Source organism: Neofelis nebulosa, chromosome 3 (genome assembly GCF_028018385.1).
Source record: "Neofelis nebulosa isolate mNeoNeb1 chromosome 3, mNeoNeb1.pri, whole genome shotgun sequence".
Classification (NCBI taxonomy): Eukaryota; Metazoa; Chordata; class Mammalia; order Carnivora; family Felidae; genus Neofelis; species Neofelis nebulosa.
In genome coordinates, this window is record NC_080784.1 from 186,424,181 (window position 1) to 186,433,465 (window position 9,285).

The window sequence follows — 9,285 nt, forward strand, 5'->3', positions numbered from 1 at the left end:
CTTATTTGAATACTTCCCAAATCAGGAATCATATATAATATTCATTTCAGCAATGAATATGCAGGAAGTGCCACATCTCTTTATTTAGGGATTTTAAACATTGCAGTCATGTTCATCACGGTGACTGTAGGCTTTTATATCTAAGACGGACTCGTTTCTCAAAGTCATATTTAAATGCCTCAAACGGTAGTGTTGGCCTCTTGGGTATTGCACAACATACAACCGAAGAAGGAAGGTTGACTTCACCGAAAAACATGTAAAGAAATGGCGCAGCTGTGGATATTTCATGTTTAGGAAGCAGTGGGATGAGGGAAAAGAAGAAAAGAGAATTCTAGGGAAGCTAAGTTTGCAACGAGAATCTGGATGTTGGTCCCATCTTAGAGCAGGGTGTGGGAGTTGTTCTCTAACTTAATGACGCTCTAAGTGAAGTATACACTTTTTTTTTCTTTTGTTCACATGTTTTGTAGGCAAGGTTTCTCGTCTGCTCTTTTCAATAATCTGAATACCAAATACTGATGGTCCAGATGCCACACATACAGTTTCATACCTATGGCTTTGCTCTTAGTTTTAGATCTTAGGATTATTTCATTCATTCATTCATTCATTCATTCACTTGTTTATTCGTTTAATTAGATGATCAGGCAAGAAATATCCAGCACCTACTCTTTGCCAAGTGTTGTGCCTGGTGCTCAGGGACCATGATGTGTTCTAACCAGACACTATTCAAATAATTGTAAAATTGCATCAGGGTGCATACCCTGAAGGAGGAACATGGTATGATGGACGGAAATGTGTATTAGAAGGATTTGACTTAGAGAGGTCCACGAAGTGTCCTTGAGGACCTGATGTCTAGGCTGATATCTGTTAAATGAGCAGGTGAGTTAACTAGGTAGAGTCGGGGGAGGGGAGAGCAGCTTGAGGAAATGAGAATAGCTTGTGCAAAGGCCCTGTGGTGGGAGAGAAAATCACTTACACGAGGATTAGAATGAAGGTCTGTGTGGCAGGAGTGGAGTAAGCAAAGAGTGTGGGCAGGACCTTGTGGATCCTGAAAGAGCTTTGCCCTTAACAGCAAAGTTGATACATGGTGAGGATAGGTGGCGGATGGGAAGAGATTCAATTTTTTCAATTTTACGGTGTGGCCTGTGGGACTCAGAGATATACGAGTAAGAGGGTTTTAGAAGTTCTTGCTCTTGCCTTTACTTGCCTCAGCAGCTTGACTCAGTTACAGGTGTCCCCCCACAGCTGTGAGCTGTCAGGCAGACTGGTCTCCCAGGCCTGAGTGGATAATAGGGACGACACTCAGGGGTGGCAGAGGGACATGCTCCAGTGGTCCGGATCTGCTCTCTCCTCTGCGCACAATGAGCCATTTGGGCAGGAAGCTTATGCTTACCGCTCGCAGATCTGAATGTGTTTAACTGTAACGGCCTGACGGGGAAGCCTGGTTTTAACTTTAATAGAACACAAGACAACAGGCATAATCTCTCCTCGGAAAGGTAACGTGTGGCCTTTGTGTGCTGGGGCTTCAATTTACAACCGAGATGAAGTATCGATAACTTCAAAATAGAAATGCTTTGACCCCATGTATAATGCTAATCATAAAATGCGTTTGCATAGTCCAGATATTCAACATTCGGAGATTTAAAAGATCTGAAAAAAAAAAAATTTTTTTTTGGCTCAAGTTATTCCCATGCCTAGCATCCTAAGACAATAATAAATCTTGGAGGGGCAGAATTCCGGGCAGGGGGAAGGAAAGGGAAGGGCAACGATATCCTGAGCTCTGACTGTGATTGTCATAGGGCAGGCTTTCTCAACCTCGACACTGTTGGCATTTTGGGCCGGGTCGTTCTTTACTGTGGTGAGCAGGCCTGTGTATTATATGTTTAACAGCATCCCTGGCCTCTCTACGCATTAGACCCCAAAAGCACACCACCCTGTCTCTCTCCAAGTTGTGACAACCAAAAATGTTTCTGGGCACTGCCGAACATCCTCTGGGGGGCAGTCCTTCCCCCACTTTGAGTCGCCATAATGGGGGAGTCATAATGAACACACTTAGCGTAGAGGGTTTCATGAAACAACGATAAACATCGCCCCAAATTTGAACATCTCCATCCAATTTTTAAGAATTTTATACACAATATGGCTAGCGTTTTTTCAACCTAAAAATCAGTTTTATTTCTCAAGCTATTTAGACACGTAGCATATATACGAAAATAACCACACTCAAGCCTTCCTCAAAACTCCCAACGAAGGGACAGAGCCTTTTCTAATTCCTTGAGGGAAGTTGAGCTTATGATTCTACAAGTCAGCTTTGAAGATTTAAGTTTGAAATGCACAAACAACTTTCCCATTTCTTCCTTTGCAGAGGAATAAAATAAATAAAATAAATTAAAAAAAAAAAATAAAGGAACCGGTTGCTTGATTGCTGTGCTCTTGAGACTTTAAATATCTCTCCCCGTCTCAGTTTTGGTGGGAGATGGGAAGGTATTAAAAGCTATAATACAATCATTCGCATGCTTAACTGTAGTCTGGAGGAATTGGAGAAGATTTGTAAAGTTTCCCAAGAGGTTGAAGTGCTCTGATAGGGGTCCGATGCCCCCCCCCACCCCTCCCATCCCCCACCGCAGGGACAGACCGTGTGTCACTTTGTCGGGACACTGTCGCAGCCAACTGTAGGTGTTGGGCTTGCAGCCTCTTTACCACGCTGTACATGAGTGACCTTGAAAATGGGCTAAATCTCCTTGGATCTCCACTGTCCTTTCTTTGAAAATAAAAGTAAAAGCAGTCACTGAATCCCTCATGGAGTAGTTTGAGGCTTAATGAGATCACAGTTGGGGGACCGGGCGTTATCATTTGAAGGGTGTTACTTCTCACTTCAAGCCTGCCAGGCTCTCTCCGTATTTTGCCTATTTCTTTTTGTTAAATTGGTTAGGTAGGCAGATGTTTCTTTTATATAATTGGAGATGCAGGATTTAGAAATGTCACGGAAGTACCTGTTAACCACCCTAAATTTAAATCTGGTGAGTTGAGATTAGACATACCAAAGTTTAAGCTTATTTTGTGTACGTAAAAAAAAAATACATAAATTACATAAACCTCTTATAGATACAAAATAAGTTTAAGCTCGTCTCTAACACGTGACATTGCTCTGTATACATAATATGTAAAACAGATTCAAACCCTATATGTATGTATGTTACAGATACAAATATCCTTGAATAGATTCACAGTACACAATAATGAAACACTACCTAAAAGTATCGGTAATGCCATGGCTTACACAATTTGAAAAAGCCTTTGGTATTTTAGATTAGAAGGTATAAGCAATAGGTACTAAACATGTGAATGGAGTTGGAAGAATTTAGTTGGTGTGAATAAAGGAAAGCTCTAGACACAAGTCACTCCAGGCAGCCTGCCTGTTTATCTTGTGGAAGGAGAATTTATCTACAGCCCTCGGAGGAATATGAAGAGAGTGCTTGTTTTGTTGTGTCCCAGTGTGTTTTGTGGTCTGTGCAGCCGGAAGTCGGGGGATTAGGCAGGAAAATGTTAGTTCCTTTACATGAGAGCTAAAGACTGATCTCTGACTAATGTTGAAACGAACGAGATAAACTGGGGTTAGTCCAAGGGGGAAAGCGAATAATAAAGTGAGAAAAACATCTCTGAAACTGGAGCATGATTTTGGAACATTCCAGGGGCAGCAGCATGGGATGTTCGTCTTATGGAAGGGGATGGGAGGAGAGACCTGTGAGTTTTCAACCCTGACTCCTGCAAGTGTGTGCCCTGCACAGTAAGACTTTTCTCCCTGTCCAAAATGATACCAGTGACCCCACATTTGTGTACTTTGCAAAGCACTTCCCCTGCCGCCATTTCATTTGATCCTGAGGACAATCCTGAGAGTGGCTGTCATCATTTTCAATGGATAGAGCCCATTTAGGCTCAGGCTGTCAAGGGACTGGCTCAGAGGCCCTTATTTGGAAATTGGTGGAGAATCACTTCTATCCCATACACCAAGTTGTTTTGAAGGAAGGAAGAAGGGAAGGAAGGAAGGAAGGAAGGAAGGAAGGAAGGAAGGAAGGAAAAGAGAGAATGAGAGAAAGAAAAGAAAGAAAGAAAGAAAGAAAGAAAGAAAGAAAGAAAGAAAGAAAGAGAAAGAACAAATGAGGGAGGGAGGAAAGGAGGGAGGGAGGGAGGGAGGGAAGGAAGGAAGGAAGGATGAAGTTAGAAAGGAAGGAAAGAAGGAAAGAAGGAAGAAAGAGGGGAGCCTGGGTGGCTCAGTTGGTTAAGCATCTGACTCTTGAATTTAGCTCAGGTCATAATCTCACAGTCTGTGAGTTCAAGCCCCGTGTCAGGCTTTATGCGGTCACAGAGCCTGCTTGGGGTTCTCACTCTCTCCCTCTCTTTGCCCCTGCCCTGGTCACATTCTCTCTTTCTCTCTCTGTCTCTATCTCAAAATAAAAATAAATAAACTTAAAAAAAAGAAAGAAAGAAAGAAAGAAAGAAAGAAAGAAAGAAAGAAAGAAAGAAAGAAAGAAAGATGGAAGGGAAGGAAGATAAACTCTCTTTAAAAAAAGAAGGTAAAATAAAATAAAAATTGAAAGCCATCAGGGCTCCAGGTGGAGTTTGGAATCAATAGACTGGTCTTGTTTGCTTTTAAAAAAGTTTCTTCCCTTATAAGGAAGGGAACATAAGATAAAAACAGAGAGGCAGGCAAACCATAAGAGACTCTTAAATACAGAGAACAAACTGAGGGTTGATGGAGGAGGGCGGGGGGTGGTCACAGGAGGGAAAAGGTAGGTGATGGGCATTGAGGAGGGCCCTGCTGGAATGAGCACTGGGTGTTGTATGTAAGTGATGAGCCACTGGGTTCTACTCTTGAAACCAATACTACACTGTATGTTAACTAACTTGAAGTTAAATAAATACATTTTAAAAATAAAATTAAAAAAAAAAAGTTTCTTCCCTTGGACTCACCACCCTTCCTCTTTTTTTATTTTAATTTCTTGCCAGTGGTCTTGGGGTAAGGCGGATCTTTCATTTTAAAAAGGTAAGGAGGCCGGTCTTGTTAATCACTGGTCTCTTTCCCACACTGAAACTTCCCACAGGTCACTTGGCCAAGTCTCAGCCTTAGCTGCCAGGTGCCGAGCCCTCCGGCCATATGTACACGAACAAATGCATGTTGCAGTTTTAATGACCATGACCTCTCCAAGGACCACGTCTGTCCTCCTGCGTGGGTGCATTCCAATTTACTAGTTTTGAGATGCAGTGAACATAAGGCTGTTCCTGCAACTGCCCAAGAGTGCTGGACCCAAGAAGGCACGAATCTTCTGATGCCTGTGTGGTTGCCCTGCTCACCCCTCGGCCATGCTCACTGCCTCCGAACAGCTGCCGCTTTCACTTCTTGTTTTTTAGTTTGTGTTTTTTTAATTTCCTAAGTTTTTTGTTTGTTTTTGCCCTCCACTGTTCTGGCAGATACATTTCTACTTTCCAGAGAAATGTTGAAACCACTGTGCTAAAGGTATTTTTTTTTTTTTAGGGGCGCCTGGGTGGCTCAGTCGGTTAAGCGTCCGACTTCGGCTCAGGTCACGATCTCGCGGTCCGCGGGTTCGAGCCCCGCGTCAGGCTCTGGGCTGATGGCTCAGAGCCTGGAGCCTGCTTCTGATTCTGTGTTTCCCTCTCTCTCTGCCCCTCCCCCGTTCATGCTGTGTCTCTCTCTGTCTGAAAAATAAATATACGTTAAAAAAAAAATTAAAAAAAAAAAAGGTATTTTATTTTTTTAATACTGTCCTGTCAACGATGCATTGAGGATGTAATTTCAGGAAGTCAACATCTGTTTAAACACAACTTACTAACCGCTGCTGCTCATCATTTGGCCATTGCAATTTCATTTTACTTAATGCCATGTTCAATGTTCTTGGTTCAAAATACGTCCTAACTTTAACTTTTGTCTTAAAGGCATTATTTTATTAAAAGATGCACTCCATTTGACTTTCTTCTAATAGCACCCTTCCTCAAAATATACTAGATTTCTGTATCATATCAATTTATGTGTCTTCCTGTTTGTCTCTCTCCGTAGCATCATTTATCTGTATAAGCAAAAGCTGCTTCTTCTGGAAGGTGGGGGGAGGGATCACCATAGTACCCATAGTTACCCCCCAGAAGAGGTCTTTTGTTATGCGATCTCTGGTGGGTATCACACAGGATTGCCTCTTCAAAGCCAGACGCATCCATCACTCATCACCCCCGCCGGTCCTTTTCTGGAGTAATTTTGCTCCCTTTCCACTCAGATTTGAGGGAGTTAATTATTTAATATGTTTGCAAAGCACATTGGTTTCCCTAGAGAAAGTGTGCCACATAAATATATATAAATGAATAATTAATTAAAGTTTAAGCAGATTACTTGGTGAGTTCTTCCTTAACTGCCCCATTTTCCTAACGAGGTGTTTTGAAGTTACAATCTCCTTTTGGTTTCTCGCCCCTCCTCCTCTCTGACGCCTTCTCCTTCTTCCTCTTCTTAATTTCCTTCCGTTTAATTCTTTTTCCCCTCTGTCAATCAGTGCCTACCATATTGTGGGCACTCGGTCAATCACAGCGATTTAGTGCCAGATCCACAGGTAAAAGCCTTCATTAACTTCAACGGGTGTCATAAGCTCCTCAGAGCTCTAGGGTGAGATTAATAATTAGATAATGATTCTAATGCACTGTGAAAGCTAGAAGCCAGCCTCATGAAATGCTGAGTGATCAGTAGTCGAGATCAGTGATCAGTAGTCGAGAAAACCCTTGTTGACTGACCCCGTTCCCTGATCTGTTTCAAGTAAAACAAGAGATCCCTGATACTCTAAAAATTAATATCAATCAAATCAAATCCCTCCTGCAATCCTGACTCCTCTCACCGGTTAGAACAAAACAAGGAGGTTGCAATCGAAGAGCACGGTTTGGAGGTCCTTTGGATTCTATTTGAGGGAAGAGCAGACTAATTTGGATCGTGTTTGAAGGAGTGCCATAATTGCTTATTGAATGTTGACGTTCAAATCCTAGTTATTCCTTTACCAGAGATTAAGGGGAATTAGAGAACAGTTCACCTCCATCCGGCTAAACCTGACCCAGTTTATTTACACCGTAATCTTACTACAGAGCATGAGAGGTAAAACGAGCTTCTCTTATCAATTAATAGCTGGCGAAAAATTTAGATTTCAAGTTCAACATAAGAGCTATTTATTCTAAAGCACTACAGAAATGAAGAGGGGCTCCCTGTGATGCTGGAGGGAGGGACTCTGGGCGGGCGGGAGTGCTGAGGAGAATTTTTTTTTCCTTTCCCTCTTAAGAGTTTGAATTACTGTGCAATCTTGGATTTTCTAGTGACCCGTGTTAAAGCCCTGGGGCTAAAGCAGACCTATAATGGATCTATTTCTGAATTGTTCAGCAGTATTGGAATTTAAGACAGCAGTCATGGTGTATGCATATAATGAGGCCAGTGCCTCCTTCTGCATCCAGGAGGGCATTGGTCATAGCCCTTTGCTGCCACTCAAAGTACAGAAGGGAGCAATCTCTTCCTCCGCCCCGTCCAGAATTCTCCGTGGTCGCCATTCTGTCCTGAGCAGACACCGAAGTTGCTTTAAGGATATGAGATACGAGGTCAGTGAAAGACCCTACCCTTGCCCACGGGTCCCCCTGTCCTGCTTTGCCCGCCCCAACCTTCAGTCCCACCCTCCGCGATCTGAAATGCACTCCTCTGGGTTAAGGCATTGTTTCACATTCAAATACCTCTGGGAGGTAGAACATATTCTCGTTATCAGGGATTAATAATTTGGTGTTCGTTCGACAAACATTTGTTGTTTGTTGAATTTATTCATAACATGAATTAACCAGAGTCAGAGAGTGAGAAGACGTGTTGGAGTTCAATGCTGCCTTTTGACTGGTAGGGTGACCCCTCTCAACCTCAGGTGGTACACCTGGAAAGCCACAGGGCTGGATCAGATCTCCCAAGCTGCTTCTAGGCCCAGCACTGCCTACGTCTCAGCCAGTTGTGGGAACGGGCACAGACCATACAGTGGTGACGGATGGGCGTGGGGGTGGGGGTGTCTGGGCGTAAGGATGCTGAGGGAGAGCCTGAGACTCGACAGAATGAGCATAGAAACTCATCAGAGGGCTCAGGTCTTTGATTTGTTTTGTATCAACCTGTAGCTTTGGGTCTGAGTTCTAGAGCTCAGCACAGAGTCTGGTACACAGTAGGTATCCAGTAACATTGGATTAAAAAGGTAATCCAATAACATTGCATTAAAAAATATAAGAAAATGGGGCGCCTGGGTGGCGCAGTCGGTTAAGCGTCCGACTTCAGCCAGGTCACGATCTCGCGGTCCGTGAGTTCGAGTCCCGCGTCAGGCTCTGGGCTGATGGCTCGGAGCCTGGAGCCTGTTTCCGATTCTGTGTCTCCCTCTCTCTCTGCCCCTCCCCCGTTCATGCTCTGTCTCTCTCTGTCCCAAAAATAAACAAAAATTAAAAAAAATTAAAAAAAATAAGAAAATGACAACACTTACATATTAGTTTTCGAAGGCTGCTCGAACAAAGTGCCCTAAACTGGGTGGCTCAAAGCAATAGAAGTTTGTTGTTTCACAGTTCTAGAAGGTAGAAGTCCAAAATCAAGGCACAGGCAAAGTCACGCTCCCTCTGAAGCCGCTAGACAAGGATGCTTCCTTGTCTCTTCCCACTTCTGGTAGCCCCAGGCATTCCTTGGCTTGTGGCCTCGTGGCTCCAATCTCTGCTTCTGTCTTCGTATGGCCTTCTTCCTTCTGTGTCTTCACATTGTCACCCCTCGGTGCATGTCTATGAGGAAATTTCCATCTTCTTGTAAGGACACTGGTCATATTGGATCAGGGCCCACCGTACGATCTCAGCTTCACTTGATTACATCTGCGAAGGCCCTATTTGCAAATAAGGTCATATGCGCAGGTACCAGGGGTTAGGACTCCCAGCATATCCTTTTAGAGAACACAATTCAACCCATAACAGGGTCATCCCCCAGGATTCCACAGGAACTGTTGAGACAGTGACCTGAAATATGGATGTGAAATGTCTTGGTGATTTGAAAGTATTTAGGAAAATGTGGTATAAGGAACTCAGCTGGGATTTGAGAGTGCTCTTCTCTGCTACCCTTCAGGCTGTCCACACAGAGGTTCGCTACGAGGACTCGGAAGTCCTGCTTAGGGGTGTGAAGACAAATGTGGGGGAAGACTACAGAAAACAAGGTCAAGGACACAAGGACAAGGTTCACTACCTTCACAGGGTTGGCTG

General features: G+C 43.6%; 1 long non-coding RNA gene across 1 annotated transcript in view; it reads right to left on the bottom strand.

The window, feature by feature from the left end:
* Window positions 1–7,087: 7,087 nt before the first annotated feature.
* LOC131507741 (uncharacterized) overlaps window positions 7,088–9,285 on the bottom strand; it is a 151,940-nt gene continuing 149,742 nt past the window's right edge. The window contains exons 3-4 of the long non-coding RNA XR_009259673.1: window positions 8,532–9,045; window positions 7,088–7,607 (exon numbers count right to left, since the gene is read on the bottom strand). This is a non-coding gene — a long non-coding RNA (uncharacterized LOC131507741). The remainder of the gene's footprint in view (window positions 7,608–8,531; window positions 9,046–9,285) is intronic.